The following is a 17078-nucleotide window of genomic DNA, read 5'->3' on the forward strand; positions in this document are numbered from 1 at the left end:
TTTTAAGATAATGCTATGGTCCAAAAGATTTGCCAGTGGAGCTCAGTGAAGAATTTTAGCTTTAGAGTTATTTTAAAAAGATTTTATTTTTTTTGACAGAGAGAGAGATCACAAGTAGGCAGAGAGGCAGGCAGAGGAAGAGGGGGAAGCAGGCTACCCGCTGAGCAGAGAGCCCAATGTGGGGCTCGATCCCAGGACCTTGAGATCATGACCTGAGCTGAAGGCAGAGGCTTAACCCACTGAGGCACCCAGGCGCCCCAGAGTTATTTTTATATTATTGATTTCCTGTACTTTCTTTCTTGGATTTTCATACCTCAAGTCTGTCTTTTTTTTCTTTTCTTAAAAGATTTTATTTATTTATTTATTTGACAGAGAGTGATCACAAGCAGGCAGGCAGAGAGAGAGAGAGGAGGAAGCAGGCTTTCTGCTGGGCAGAGAGCCCGATTGGGGGCTAGATCCCAGAACCCTGGGATCACGACCTGAGCTGAAGACAGAGGCTTTAACCCACTGAGCCACCCAGGTGCTCCTCAAGTCTGTTTTCTTTTAATACTTTTTGGTTTCAGTATTGCCAGTAGATAGTTATTTCTGTCCTCTTCCCTCTTTACCCTGGAACTACAGGCCTTGAGCAGGGCATGCCCAGCATACATGTTCCCTCTCCCTACCCCCAAATCTGAGCCTTTCGTCTTTAATCGATTAATTTATTTATTTTGTTTTTATTCTTTTAAAAATTATTATTATGTTCATTATTAGCCAACATATAGTACATCTTTAGTTTTTGATGTAGTGTTCAACGATTGAATATTGCTTTCTTTGCAGCATAGAGATCCTATGGGAAAAGTTAGTTAAGATAACAGATGTTTTTCTTGGTTAGTGATTTCATGTACCAGAATGGTTTTTCTTTTCTTCTTCTTTTTTTTAATGAGAAGAACTTTATTTTTATTTATTTATTTATTTATTTATTTATTTTTAAATTAATTATTTTCAGCATAACAGTATTCATTGTTTTTGCACCACACCCAGTGCTCCATGCAATCCGTGCCCTCTATAATACCCACCACCTGGTTCCCCGACCTCCCACCCACCCCCCCCTTCAAAACCCTCAGATTGTTTTTCAGAGTCCATAGTCTCTCATGGTTTACCTCCCCTTCCAATTTCCATCAACTCCCTTCTCTTCTCCATCTCCCCTTGTCCTCCATGCTATTTGTTATGCTCCACAAATAAGTGAAACCATATGATAATTGACTCTCTCTGTTTGACTTATTTCACTCAGCATAATCTCTTCCAGTTCCGTCCATTGCTACAAAAGCTGGGTATTCATCATTTCTGATGGAGGCATAATACTCCATAGTGTATATGGACCACATCTTCCTTATCCATTTGTCTGTTGAAGGGCATCTTGGTTCTTTCCACAGTTTGGTTACCATGGCATGGTCCTTTAGCATGGTAAATGGTTTTGCATCCCCTCACTTTATTTTTTTTCCCTTTTTAAAAAAATTTCTTCTCAGCGTAACAGTATTCATTGTTTTTGCACCACACCCAGTGCTCCATGCAATCTGTGCCCTCTCCAATACCCACCACCTGGCTCCCCCAACCTCCTACCCGCCCCCCCTTCAAACCCCTCAGATTGTTTTTCAGAGTCCATAGTCTCTCATGGTTCACTTCCCCTTCCGATTTCCCCCAACTCCCTTCTCCTCTCTAACTCCTCTTGTCCTCCATGCTATTTGTTATGCTCTACAAATAAGTGAAACCATATGATAACCGATTCTCTCTGCTTGACTTATTTCACTCAGCATAATCTCTTCCAGTATAGGGATAGAGGGAACATTCCTGAACTTCATAAAATCTATCTATGAAAGACCCACAGCAAATATTTATTTTTTTATTATGTTAGTCACCATACAGTATGTCATTAGATTTTTTCTTTTGATCTTGTTTATTTATTTGAAAGAGAGAGAATAAGAGAGTGAGCATAAGAGGGGGAAGGTCAGAGGGAGAAGCAGACTCCCCGCCAAGCAGGGAACCCAATGTGGGACTCAATCCTGGGACTCCAGGATCATGACCCAAGCCAAAGGCAGTCGCCTAACCAACTGAGCCACCCAGGTGTCCACATCATTAGTTTTTGATGTAGTGTTCCTTGATTCATTGTTTATGCATCACACCCAGTGCTCCATGCAATACATGCTCTTTCTAATACCCACCACCAGTCTTAACCCATTCCCCCATCACCTCCCCTGCCCTCTAAAAACCTCTTTGTTTCTCAGAGTCCACAGCCTCTCATGGTTCGTCGCACCCTCTGATTTTACCCCCCTTCACTTTTCCCTTCCTTCTCCTAATGTCCTCCTTGTTATTCATTATATTCCACAAATAAGTGAAACCATGTGATAATTGACTTTCTCTGCTTGACTTCTATTCACTCAGCATAATCTTTTCCAGTCCCATCCACGTTGATGCAAAAGTTGGATATTCATTCTTTCTGATGGCTGAGTAATATTCCATTGTATATATGGACACATCTTTCCCCCAAAGAAACAGTGTTGTGAAAAGAAGGGCCATCTGTACCCCAGTGTTCATCACAGCAATGTCCACAATAGCCAAACTGTGGAAAGAGCCAAGACACGCTTCAACAGATAAATGGATAAAGACGTTGAAAGGGTTTTCTTTGAGAGTTGACTTCATATTTGCCAAGAAAAAAGGTAGTCTGATTGAACCAATACTTCCTCCTTCCTTCCCTCCCTCCCTCCTACCCTCCCTTTAACATTTTATTCATTTGAGTGAGAGAGGGACAGAGGGAGAGGAAGAAGAAACAGACTCTCTGCTGAGCAGGGAGCCCATGGCGGAGCTTGATCATGACCTGGGATCATGACCTGAGTCAAAGGCAGATACTTAACCAATTGAGCCACCCAGGCGCCCCAAACCAATGTATTTGACTGAAAGTTTTCTGAATTGCTTTGACCTAGATATTTTTACTTCCCAAACATGGAAAAAAAAAGAGATAAAAGTTTTCTATGTAGTAATTACAGATTCTGCATCAGCAGAGGATCAGTTTTCATGTTAACATAATGGTCTGTAACATTATTAGGTTTTGAAAGACATTCAGTTTTCAGAAGTTCTGGTAATGAGACAATGCAGTTTTCTGAATTTCATAAGAGCACATTATTCTGATTTTAGTTTCATTTTGCATAAATTCTAAAGTAGATTCAATGACAGTTATTCTGATGGAAATTGTTAATGCTTTAATTCCCAAGAAATGGTTTTGGACATGGGAAGCAATACTCCCATGTCCTCATATTTTAATTATTATCCCATGTATTAAAATGATCTGTAGGCACCTTTTCTCCTTCAAATCTTTACATTCAACTTCTAGAACTTATTTCTTAGAATTACAAAAACATTTTTTATCTTTGCTTAAGGCTTTTAACATTCATTGACTAAATCCGCCTAAAATTTTAATACCACTTGTATGTTCAACAAAACTGCAAACACCTGGGGCGCCTGGGTGGCTCAGTGGTTAAATCCTCTGCCTTCGGCTCAGGTCATGATCTCAGGGTCCTGGGATCAAGCCCCACATCGGGCTGTCTGCTCAGCGGGGAACCTGCTTCCTCCCCTCTCTCTGCCTGCATCTCTGCCTACTTGTGATCTCTGCCTGTCAAATAAATAAATAAAATCTTAAAAAAAAAAACAGACTGCAAACACCTGACAAGGTTTACTTATAAATTTGACAAACAGATAGTAGTTAATGCTTATAAATCTAATCAGGCATACATTTAGTAGAACAAATTTTGTTAAGCATTTTTAAACATCTTTAAAAATAGCCTAAACAAAGAGCACGATGATTATAGAATTTGTTAATCCATCTAAATAAACAGTTTACACAATATCATCAAATACAGGATTGAATAATTTCAACAGTTTCTCTGTACTTATTTTTATGTAGTTTTAAAAATCCTTTTGTGTTTCATTGGCTATCGGTCTGTTTTCAACTTGTGAAAAATAATTTTGCTAAAAATAAAATACATTAGAAAAAAGTTGGTATAGAATTCAGGTGTTACTGGTTTTCTTGTTGAGGGCACAGTAGGTTCTACAAAGTTTGAGAGAAAACTTAATAAATTTCTAAACTATCATACATCCATCATTTATAGTAAAATTAACCTGAGTAGGTATGCACAGTAATTAAAAAAAAAAAAAAAAGACCTGATTTTCAGATCTTAAGAGGTACATAGACATTCACATTAAAGGGAGAATGAAATAATATCTTGTTCTTCTGGAAAATTCCTCTTGTGGGGATCTTGTTGACCCTTATATTTTAAAATTTGGGAAAAGCTTTCCCATTGACTGGTGAAGCCTCGTCCTACACATTGCACCAGGCCAGTCACATGTATCAGATTGATAATATATGTCCAATTAGAAAAAAACTCCTTGCCTTCTTGTTTAGCCACAGCAGAATAATTGAGGTTAATTTTCCTGTAATTAAAATTTAAATAATTTTGTAACCTCTAGCTGTCAAATCTTGGAAAGCTCAGAGCCAAGTTTTAATGCTTTTGATTTATTTCATAATCACCTAAAAGATTCTCTGTTCTTATCTTTGCCTTTGAAAATAGAGAATATTTGAGACTGAATTTTGAAACCACTCAATGTTCGTAGGTGTCAAAGTTATTTTCCAAATCTGAACCTTCTGATGAAATCACTTTTTAGTTTCAAAGTTCTCTTTTGTTTTGCTGTACAAAATGTTCTGTTCTGGTTAAGAGATGTGGCTCCTTTAACTTTCTGAACAAGGTCCCAGTGGAAAAGTCAGAAAGATGAATGAGCTACAAATAATGTTACTTCATTTATGCAAAGCTGACATGGAATTTACATTCTCTTTCAGATTTTAGAAGAGAATGTTGACTACTTTTCCAAAAATGGAATAAAAGTGGACTAGCCACTTTTATGACTGAGGAATACTGGTTCTAGATACTTGACCTTCCAGTAACCATCTATGTCATTGTCTTTTTTCCCTCCCAAAGAAAGAAAGTATCAGGGAATTTGGTCGAAAGAACCAATGCACAAAGATTACTGAGTAACAGGTAGAAAGAAAATATGAAGGGGATGGAAATTGAATTACGCTCTTGTAAGGTTCTTACATTACGTGTGAGGTGGTGTAACATGAATACAGACCATGATGAAATAAGAATGCATATATAATTCCCTAGAACAACCATTGAGTCAATAAGTTGAGAGGTATAGCTAAGGAGCCATTAGTGAAGATAAAATGGAATACTCCAAATACTTGATTAACCCAAAAGATGGCAGGAGAGGAGGAATAAGGAAGGGACACAGAATGTAAACAGCAAGAAAACGGATTTAACCCAACAATAACTACATTCACAGAAGGGGTCTGGGTCTTCCGCCCCTCTATACCTCCAGAATTTTAACTCTTTAGTGCTACTGCGTCCAGGAAGCCCCACTGCTTCCAGTTCCCAAGATTTGAGAAGAGGGTGTGTCCTGGAGTGCTGTGTGGCTGGCTGCCATCACCTCCTCTCATCTACCCCTTTTCAGGCTGTTTGGTGGAGTAGAAAAGCAGACACTGAAGTTAGTTACCATTTGTACAGCTTCCCAAATTTTCATGATAGCGTTGGCTATGATTTCTTTTGTTGTCTCTGTCTTTGTAGGTTTATTCCTTTTGATTTGTTTTTTTATTCTTTTTTAATCCTTTGTAGCCTTTTGCTACAGAAACCTGTTTTGTGACAGAAACCTGTTTGCCCAGGTTGGGGAAGAAGCAGAGATAAATGTGTGTGTTTGTTTATCTATTTTTAAGATTTTATTAATTTATTTGACAGAGAGGGGAAGAGCACAGGCTGGGGGAGTGGCAGGCAGAGGGAAAATGAGAAGCAGTTTCACCGCTGAGCAGGCAGCTGATGCTGGGCTTGATCCTAGGACTCCCGGATCATGACCTGAGTGGAAGATACTTACCCCTGACTGAGCCACCCAGGCACCCAAATGTGTGTGTTTAGAACGTTCACTATATTTAACCTAAAGTCCCTAAAGTGGTATTTTTAGTCAAAGTTGACATGTAAAGTTCATTTGAGAATAGACTGAGATTAAATTTGGGAGTGAGAGGGGCAGATTTGCCAGAGTGTATAGCCTCAGAGCTGGAAGGATTTTAGAGTCTGTTCCAACAACGCTTACCATCGGAAGTGAGAATTCAAATTTGTGTTAGTGTAAAGGATTGAAAACAGATTGTAATCATTACATGGGATTATTTTAGCTGGCATCATAGACAGATGGATATCCTGCCTCTTCGTGATTAATACCAGCAACAGGCAACCTGCTTTATTGCAAACAACTCTAGTTAGAGTATTTTCTCCCTCTGAGCCATTATCAGTTTGTAGTAATTCTCAACATTTGAGCCAAGTATTTAGAATAATAGAACAAGTTTGATCTTTCAGGTTCAACTTTATTTTAAAAATAGAGCTTCCCTATGACCCTGCCATTGCTCTACTGGGTATTTACCCCAAAGATACAGATGTAGTGAATAAAAGCACTCATTCTAAAATAATAACTCCTTGTCATGTAAAATGTTTCTATTTGAATGCTAAACATTCTGGATCACATTTTGATGTACAAAATTGAAGAAAACAGGTGTCATGTGGCCCTCCTCCCAGCAGCCTAGACATCAGGAACTGTCTGGAGAAACCATTGCAGAAGTGAAGTTTTGAGTTGGTTGGTTGGTTATCCCAAAACCACATTAAAGGAAGGCATTTGCAAGTGTTAGAGGTAGCCCTCTATAGAGAGCAGCTGGGCTGTGCCCTTGGTCACCACAAAAGGAGTGGTATTGACAGGTGCTTTGTGCAGGGGTGTTGCCTTGATGGCGCTCAGGCACCCTGTACATCAGCACAGCTGACTGAATCCACAAGCAGCAAATAGGGAGATGGTGGTGGGAGCTGGGGCAGCCCAGTCCAGGTGTGGGGCCCAGCAGGACCATCACAGCTGACTCAGACCTCTCTTTTGAGCCAATGGTGTGTAAGATGGATAGAAGTAACAAGCAGTGAGATGATACAGACAGAAGAGTTAGAGAGGAAGATAGAGGGGGTGAAGAGTGGACAGGTGAGTTGGGTGACAGCTAGGTGGGAGCTGCAGGGAGGCAGAGAGGTGGCCCTTTCTTCACCTGGCTGAAAACCAGTGGCCCTGGGGACCTGGGGCCCTGCTGGCACAGGATCCTTCCTGTGTGCTGGTGGAGCTTCTGCCTCCCTTGCTTCTCAGAGTGTATTTACCTGTTCTCATTGGCTGGTTAACCTGAACATTCCTTCTGAAGGAGGCTGAAGCACACACTGGAGGTTGCCCTAGGAGTGTCTTGTGTGTGGCCTCAATCCACATTAGGTGGACAAGAGGCTGGTGTAGTCAGGTTTGCATGATGGGATGAACTTGCCTGGGCAAACAGGTTTCTGTCACTTGCAAAGTGTCACTTGCAGAGTCAGGATGATTTTGAAGGAAAAGGAGCTTTTTAGGGGCATGGTAGAAAGTTCAGAACTCTTCCTTGCCATCAAGAGAGGTTTATTCCCATGTCCATCCATCTTTCTCTCTGCATATCTGTCTGTCTACCCATCCATCACTTGAATCATCTTACTGAGGTTTGTTTCCACTGAGAGCTAAGTGCTTCCAAGACATGGCAGTGATTATGAAGACGGACTTGTTGACCTCCATTCTCCAGAGCAGATGCTGCAACTCCTGAATACAGAGCTCTGTGGTAGTGAGTGTTCAGTCTACTTGCCTCATCAAATATGCTGTTGCAATGGCTTCCAGGTTCATCCTCCAGGAACAGTCTCCCACCTGACCCAGCAAAGGACCCCTGGACTCCGAGTGGGCACTCCACATTCCTGTTCCCTCCCAGAGGTAGCCTGGCTCCAATGGGATCCTCTCCCAGGGACCATGGAATTGGAATGCATGCAGACATAGCCAATTAGTCTTGGCAGCATAACAAGCTCAGGTGCTGACTTATTTTGACATAATACTATTCATTATTTTTATGTAATTTCACACATACAGAAAAGTAGCAAGAATAGTACAAAGAGCTCTCTTATGTCTCAGCTCCAGTTCATGCTGGCTTGATTATTAATGTTTTAAAATACACTATAATATCTGGTACTGGCAGGTGAGTGATGCTTTCCTCTACTCACTTTGTAGGTTTTTCCTTTTTCCCTAGATTTCTCTAGATTTTCTCTAAGTTTTTCTAGGTGAGATTTAAATCACTTGTTTAGATTCAAAAGAGACCATTGAGATTTTTATGTAATTTATTTTAATCTATATATTAATTTGGAAAGGCTCTAATAGCACTAACTTGTCCAATCCAAAAAAATTAAACGCTCTCTCCATTTAGTCAGGGTGTCTCAAGTGATAATAGCTTCAACATACAGAGCCTACAAATTCTGTTAAGTTCTAGCAGTTTTGGAGTGGAGTCTTTTGGGTTTTCCACATATAGTATCATATCTTCTGCGAAGAGTGATAATTTGACGTCTTCTTTGCCGATTTGGATGCCTTTAATTTCCTTTTGTTGTCTGATTGCTGAGGCTAGGACTTCTAGTACTATGTTGAATAGCAGTGATGATAATGGACATCCCTGCCGTGTTCCTGACCTTAGTGAAAAAGCTCTAAAATTTTCTCCATTGAGAATGATATTTTTCATATCATGGGTTTTTCATAGATGGCTTTGATAATATTGAGGTATGTGCCCTCTATCCCTACACTTTGAAGAATTTTAATCAGGAAAAGATGCTGTACTTTGTCAAATGCTTTTTCAGCATCTGTTGATATGGTTCTTGTTCTTTCTTTTATTAATGTATTGTATCACATTGATTGATTTGTGGATGTTGAACCAACCTTGCAGCCCTGGAATAAATCCCACTTGGTCGTGGTGAATAATCCTTTTAACGTACTGTTGGATCATATTGGCTAGTATTTTGGTGAGAATTTTCGCATCTGTGTTCATCAAGGATATTGGTCTGTAATTCTCTTTTGTATCTTTGTCTGGTTTTGGGATCAAGGTGATGCTGGTCTCATAAAATGAGTTAGGAAGTTTTCCTTCCATTTCTATTTTTTGAAACAGTTTCAGGAGAATAGGAATTAATTCTTTAAATGTTTGGTAGAATTCCCCTGGGAAGTCGTCTGGCCCTGGGCTTTTGTTTGTCTGGAGATTTTTGATGACTGTTTCAATCTCCTTACTGGTTGTGGGTCTGTTCAGGTGTTCTATTTCTTCCTGGTTCAGTTGTGGTGGTTTATATATTTCTAGAAATGTATCCATTTCTTCCAGATTGTCAAATTTCTTGGCGTAGAGTTGCTCATAGTATGTTCTTCTAATTGTTTGTATTTCTTTGGTGTTGGTTGTGATCGCTCCCCTTTCATTCATGATTTTATTTATTTGGGTCCTTTCTCTTTTCTTTTTGATAAGTCTGGCCAGGGGTTTATCAATCGTATTAATTCTTTCAAAGAACCAGCTCCTAGTTTCGTTGATTTGTTCTATTATATTTTTAGTTTCTATTTCATTGATTTCTTCTCTGATCTTTATGATTTCTCTTCTCCTGCTTCGTTTAGGCTTTCTTTGTTGTTCTTTCTCCAGCTCCTTTAGGTGTAGGGTTACTTGAGACCTTTCTTGTTTCTTAAGAAAAGCTTGTACTGCTATGTATTTTCCTCTCAGGACTGCCTTTGTTGTGTCCCACAGATTTTGAACCATTGTGTTTTCATTATCATTTGTTTCCATGATTTTTTTTCAATTCTTCTTTAATTTCCCGGTTGACCCATTCATTCTTTAGAAGGATGCTGTTTAGTCTCCATGTATTTGGGTTCTTTCCAAATTTCCTCTTGTGATTGAGTTGTAGCTTCAGAGCATTGTGGTCTGAAAATATGCAGGGAATGATCCCAATCTTTTGATACTGGATGAGACCTGATTTATGACCCAGGGTGTGGTCTATTCTGGAGAATGTTTCATGTGCACTAGAGAAGAATGTGTATTCTTTTGCCTTGGGATGGAATGTTCTAAATATATCTGTGTTGTCCATCTGGTCCAGTGTGTCATTCAAAGCTTTTATTTCCCTGTTGATCTTTTGCTTGGATGATCTGTCCATTTCAGTGAGGGGAGAGTTAAAGTCCCCTACTATTATTGTATTATTGTTGATGTATTTCTTTGATTTTGTTATTAACTGGTTTATATAGTTGGCTGCTCCCATGTTAGAGGCATAGATATTTAAAATGGTTAGGTCTTCTTGTTGGACAGACCCTTTGAGTATGATATAGTGTCCTTCCTCATCTCTTATTATAGTCTTTGGCTTAAAATCTAATTGATCTGATATAAGGATTTCCACCCCAACTTTCTTTTGATGTCCATTAGCATGGTACATTGTTTTCCACCCCCTCACTTTAAATCAGGGGGTGTCTTCGGGTCTAAAATGAGTTTTTTGTAGGCAGCATATTGATGGGTTTTGTTTCTTTATCCAATCTGATACTCTGTGTCTTTTGATTGGGGCATTTAGCCCATTAACATTCAGGGTAACTATTGAGAGATATGAATTTAGTGCCATTGTATTATCTGTAAGGTGACTGTTACTGTATATTGTCTCTGTTCCTTTCTGATCTACTACTTTTAGTCTCTCTCTTTGCTTAGAGGACCCCTTTCAATATTTCCTGTAGAGCTGGTTTGGTGTTTGCAAATTCTTTCAGTTTTTGTTTTTCCTGGAAGCTTTTTATCTCTCTTTCTATTTTCAGTGATAGCCTAGCTGGACATAGTATTCTTGGCTGCATGTTTTTCTCATTTAGTACTCTGAAATTATCATGCCAGTTCTTTCTGGCCTGCCATGTCTCTGTGGATAAGTCTGTTGCCAATCTAATATTTTTACTCTTGTATGTTACAGACTTCTTTTCCTGGGCTGCTTTCAGGATTTTCTCTTTGTGGCTAAGACTTGTAAATTTTACTATCAGGTGATGGGGTGTGGACCTATTTTTATTGATTTTGAGGGTCGTTCTTTGCATCTCCTGGATTTTTATGTTTGTTCCCTTTGCTATATTAGGGAAATTCTCTACAATAATTCTGTCCAATATGCCTTCTGCTCACCTCTCTCTTTCTTCTTCTTCTGGAATCCCAATTATTCTAATGTTGTGTCATCTTATGGTGTCATTTATCTCTCGAATTCTGTCCTTGTGGTCCAGTATTTGTTTGTCTCTCTTTTGCTCAGATTCTTTATTCTCTGTCATTTGGTCTTTTATATCACTAATTCTTTCTTCTGCCTCATTTATCCTTGCAGTAAGTGCTTCCATTTTTGATTGTACCTCATTAATAGCTTTTTTGATTTCAATTTGGTTAGATTTTAGTTCTTTTATTTCTCCAGAAAGGGCTTTTATATCTCCAGAGTGGGTTTCTCTAATGTCTTCCATGCCTTTTTCGAGCCCAGCTAGAACCTTGAGAATCGTCATTCTGAACCCTGGATCTTTCATATTACCAATGCCCATATTGATTAGGTCCCTAGCCCTTGGTACTGTCTCTTGTTCTTCTTTTTGTGGTGAGTTTTTCCGCCTTGTCATTTTGTCCAGATAAGAATATATAAAGGAGCAAATAAAATGTTAAAAGGGAGGCAAAGATCCCAGGGCAATGTGCTTTAACCAAATCAGAAGAGACCCCAAATTGTGGGAGAAAGAAAGGGGATAAACAAGAAAAAAAAAAAAAAAGGAAAGAAAAGAAAAGAAAAAACAAATAAGGAAAAAATATTAAAAAAAGAAATTTTGTATATACAAAAAATATAGTTAGATACAATGGAGGATAAAATATGACTCTAATAATGAAGGTTCAAAAAATTATTATTATTATTTTTTGGTAAGGTATTGTTAGGATAAACTAGTTAAAAAAATTTAAAAGACGAGAGCGCCTGGGTGGCTCAGTGGGTTAAGCCGCTGCCTTCGGCTCAGGTCATGATCTCAGGGTCCTGGGATCGAGTCCCGCATCGGGCTCTCTGCTCAGCAGGGAGCCTGCTTCCTCCTCTCTCTCTGCCTGCCTCTCTGCCTACTTGTAATCTCTGTCAAATAAATAAATAAATCTTTTAAAAAAAATTTAAAAGACGAAAGGGAAAAAGTTAAAAAAAATAATTTAGCAGAAGAAAAAAGAAAAAAAAAATTAACTGCAAGACTAAAGAATCATGAGGAGAAAGCCATGAATTCCTTGCTTTGCTTTCTCCTCCTCTGGAGTTCCACTGTTCTCCTTGGTAAGTGAAGTTGGTCTTGGCTGGGTTTCTTGTTGTTCTTCTGTGGGAGGGGCCTGTTGTAGTGATTCTCAAGTGTCTTTGCCCCAGGCGGAATTGCCCCGCCCCTATCAGGAGCTGGGCTAAGTAATCTGCTCGGGTTTGCTTTTGGGAGCTTTTGTTCCCTGAACACTTTCTGTAGAGTTCCGGAGGACAGGAATGATAATGGCGGCCTCCCGATCTCCAGCCCAGAGGAGCCGAGAGCTCGGGGTCCCACTCCTCCGTGCACCCTCAGAGAATAGCACCCAATTGCTCCCATCTCCCTGGCCTCTGGTCACGTTTGGAGAAAAGCTCTCAGTCGCTGAAGCTTGGAGAAAAGCGCCCAGTCGCTTGTATTTGGAGAAAAACGCTTGGTCGCTTCCTTCTCCATGGCCTCTGGCTGCGCTCTGAGCTCACCCAGCCTGTGACCAGTTCTGAAAGACCCGCGGATCCCCTTACCCAAGAATTCAACACTGCCACAGGATCCAAACAGCAAGAGGTTCTTTATTGTTACGCAGGCCCCTGCGGGTGGTCAGCGCGCGCCTGGGGGTGGTCAGCAGCTCCTGCTAGCTGAGCACACCTGGCTGGGGTGGTGCAGGATTTTTATAGACAGGTACAAACAAGTCCCGGATGGGACAGGGCCGATTGGCTGACAATTTGAACATTTGAAAAAAGGCATACTTGGTGTTAACAGATTGGCTTTGGAAGACCCCCTCGCGGGAAGAGAAAGGCGGGAAGGGGAAACAAAGAGGGGAAGTTTGACCTTATTACTCAGCAGAAAGACATCCTGCCTACCTGACTATGCAGCCCCCTGTCTACGTGACCTACGTGACCATGCAGCCCCCTTGCCTATGTGACCATGCCTCGGCTATTAGGAGAAGATATCTTGTTCAAACAGGAGACAAGTGTCATGCCCTAAAAGCCAAGCAGTTACGGAAAGGCAAAAGAGCAGTTACATTGAATTCAACCCTGGGGGAAGGGTCTTTTCACTGCAAGGGGAGGAGGGGTACTCTTACATAACAAAAGAGCAGTTAATTAGTTAACGACGGGGGGGGGGGGTTCTTTCAGTTCAAGGTAATCCTGAGCTGAGAGCTCACTCCTCGGCTTTGTCACTGTAGCCATCTTCCCCGCCCTAATACCTGGGAGCTCTGCGACACTCAGACAGCCCTGGTCCTTCTGTGATCCCGCGGGACCTGGGGTTACGCTGACCCCGCTTGGGCTTCACCCTGGTTTAGCCTCTGGAGCGATGTCTCTCAGTGGAGCAGACTTTTAAAAGTCCTGATTTTGTGCTCCGTTGCCGCCCCTTGCCGGGAGCTGACCCCTCCCCCCAAGGTCTTTCTTCCCGTCACTTCGGACTCACTTCTCTGCAGGTCCTATCTGTCAGAAAGTGATCGATTTTCTGTTTCTAGAATTGTTGATCTTTTCTTTGATTTCCCATTGGATTTGTAGGTCTTTGCAATGTTTAGATAAGCTATCTAGCTGATCTGCTACCTGATGTCATCTCAGCCTGCTACTTCTCTGCCATCTTGACTCCTCCCCCCTCCCATTATCTTTTCTAACCACTATTGCTAGCATATAGGGACATTATTTATGAATGTATATAATTATCCTGTATTTAGTTGCTTCACCATGTTGTTATGAACTTTAACAATCGTTCAGCCCTATAGTTTTTCTGTGTATAATCACATGTAATGACAATTTTATCCTTTCCAGTAGCTGTGCAGGCCCTTTCTATTCCACATATGTAAAGGGAAGATCAAGGTTAAAAATAAGCTCTGATTCATCTCTTAATTAAATACTATCAAACTTATTTTGGCTTTGGTTTTGTTTCCTGTAAAATAGAAAAATGGTAGTATCTGCTTGATGGAGTCACAAGGGTTAAAGGAGAGAATGTGGGAGCCTGTATATACTAAGCACTTAAAATGCTCCTTTTTAGTTATTGTGTTGGTTGAACTCACAGGACAGTACTACTTAATAGGGTATTCTTGGCGGGTCTTAATTTTTAAGGTAATACCTCCAGTATTTCTATTTTATGTGACATTCATTTGTTGGCCTGGGAGGATTGACATGTTCAGAAGAGACACATGTTGGGATGCCTGGGTGGCTCAGTCAATTAAGCAGCTGCCTTCAGCTCAGGTCATGATCCCGGGGTCCGGGGATCCAGTGCTGCATCAGTCTCCTTGCTCTGCGGGGAGCCTGCTTCTCCCTCTGCCTGCTACTCTCCCTGCTTGTCTTCTCTCTCAGTCTCTTTCCTGAAAATCAATCAATCAATCAATCAATCAATTATAAGAGACACATGTTGCTGGTCTGCTCCAAGATTTCCCCTGTCAGTGGTAGATGTTGAATTTTGTCCATACCTTCGTGTCAGCTCTTGGACTCATCCCATGAAAGTTTGTATTTGACCTATGGATGTGATCTTCTAAGGTCACCCCCAAATTAATCTATGGGGTTCTCAAAGCTAAAATGTCTTTATAGATTAGGATTGGTCATGGCAAATTATTCTTTAATATACAAGTAAATGACGTTCATATTTTCAAATCCTTCAGCTGTTATTTAGTTTATTAGCAATTCCTCTTGGCTTTTGTCACCTAAGAATTTTATAACTATAATGTTATGTCCTCATGCTAGTGTTTGATAAAAGTGATGCTCAGACCATGATTAGGTTGAGATCCTGGAAATGGATTGAAAGAACCCCAAATTCCATTAGAAACCTCAGCTCTATGGTTGATTACTCCATGTTGCCCACTCTAGCAACTGAAAGGTCATAGTGAATAGACTGGGAACTGCATGACTTTGCCCTGTGAAAGTGTTCAGTGTTGAGTGATGAGGCTTAATCATACAGAAATTTTACACAGATGTGTCCTTTGGCTTCTGGCTGCAAGTAAAAGAAGACTTGTCTTATGTAGCTTTAAATCAGTGTCCATGTCCCATGTGAGAAGCATAGGGAGATCCCGTTCCCTGGCTCTCTCAGTTCTGTCCCTTGCTATGTATCTGCTCACCCTTTGGCTGGGCTCCCCAGGCCTCATACAAGACTTGCTCTCCACACGTTAGAAGTCTCTAGCAGACATCCTCACACTTCTCATGGTCAAAAGCAGTGCAGAGCCAAGGGCTGGGCAGGAGGGTCAACTAGGATGACCTTGCTTGCTTTATAACCACCATCTTCTCCTGAAAAGGAGGTAGGAGCCTGAACACAATGGGGCTTCCACTGGCAAAGGAGAGTAGGGTGAATGGATGTGGAGTGAGCTAGCCCCCATGTCCACTGTACCATGAACGGTAAAGCAGGACTTCTGATTGTGAAAGGCCAGGGAGAGTGATCCCCACAGAATCCTCAGAGGATAGGGAGGAAACAGGACCCTTGTTGGGGTTTTGTCATAGGCTTGGAATTTTAATTTTTACCACTACTGGTATAAGGAACAATCCACCAGCCTGGTGACTGGTGCTTTCCGACAGCTACTTTCCATCATGAGTTTCTCTCAGGAAGAGTTACAGGGAACCAGTGATTGAATAAGCCAAGTGCCCTGAGAAGTTTGAGCCTCAAATGGAAGTGGATCTGGCCATAGAGAAAGCTTATTCTGAAAGTGAGTGTAGATTGCAACCAGCCTGGCCTGGAGATACCAAGTACCCTCCTCACCAGTGTCAGAACCTGATGCCACAGCCCTAGAAGTGGATGCCATGGGCCTCCTCTTCTCAGCCAAATGAATCATCCCACAGTAGGCAGCTCCAGAGGAAAGTCCGTGAGTCTGGTCTTTGAGGGGTGGCTGTGCATTCCTGAGCCTAGAGACTTCGCATTGTAAACACTAGTTTAAACTTTTGGTCTTTGACATACTGCATATCCACTGAGGGAAACCTATTCCCTGGCTTTTGGGGAAGAACTCAGAAGTATATTCCAAGCTATGGGAATTTAATCCTTGGACATGAAGGTGTTTCACCAGAGTTGGCTCTTAGTATCTGTAGCTGCAAAGAGAGCACATAATGTCCTTGGAAGGTATGACTTTGATGGGTTTCCTCTAAATGGATCCCTCCTCCTTACTGCCCTGGCTATTGTTCTCAGATGTTTGCCTTGTGCCATGGTGAGCAGACATCCACAGGGCCACAGTGTGATGCCCAGAGACCAGATAGGTGTGCGAGCTTGGTCTCCTTCCACAGGGGCTACAGGCTTTCTAATAAGACTATATGAATAAAAAAAAAGTCCTTCAAAAATCACTCCCTTAGAATATAAATGCTAGAGCCACATTTATGTATAAAAATCCAATTTTACAAAATGGCACTTTAATAAAAATTGTTCTGAGAGGAAGGTGTCTGAGTGACTCTACATATTCAAATTATCCAGTTACCGTAAAGTTTTTATTAGATGCATTTAAATTTAGAATGAAATTTGTAAGAAATAAGTCTCCTTAACTCCCGCTTATCTTATTTTTTCCTACTAAGTTGCTGCTAAATATAAATGACTACAAAGAAATGAATATGTATGATATGTTAGGCATGATGCTGAGGCTGGACAGAAAAAACCACCCAAGGAGGCTGGGAACTCTTTCCAATACTGATGAACCTAAAATTGGTTTGTTTAGCCTCCCAAAGTACCAGGCACATTCAAACATTTTCCCTAAAGATGAGATGAAGGAGGAAGGCCATAAAAGATGACTTTCATGAGTATCAGTTGGCACCTATATAGGCTCCCTTGCCAAAAGTACCCTCCTTAGAGTTCAGGAGGGATGTTGAAACTGGCTCCCAGGGGAGAGCTGGGTGCTTCCAAGCCTACAAGTTGTGGGTGAGCCTAGGGTTGCCCTGAGATGTGCCAATGGCCTGGGAAGAGAATGGGCATGGGCTCATCTACAGAGGATGACC

The sequence above is a fragment of the Mustela lutreola genome, chromosome 3 (genome assembly GCF_030435805.1).
Source record: "Mustela lutreola isolate mMusLut2 chromosome 3, mMusLut2.pri, whole genome shotgun sequence".
Taxonomy (NCBI): Eukaryota; Metazoa; Chordata; class Mammalia; order Carnivora; family Mustelidae; genus Mustela; species Mustela lutreola.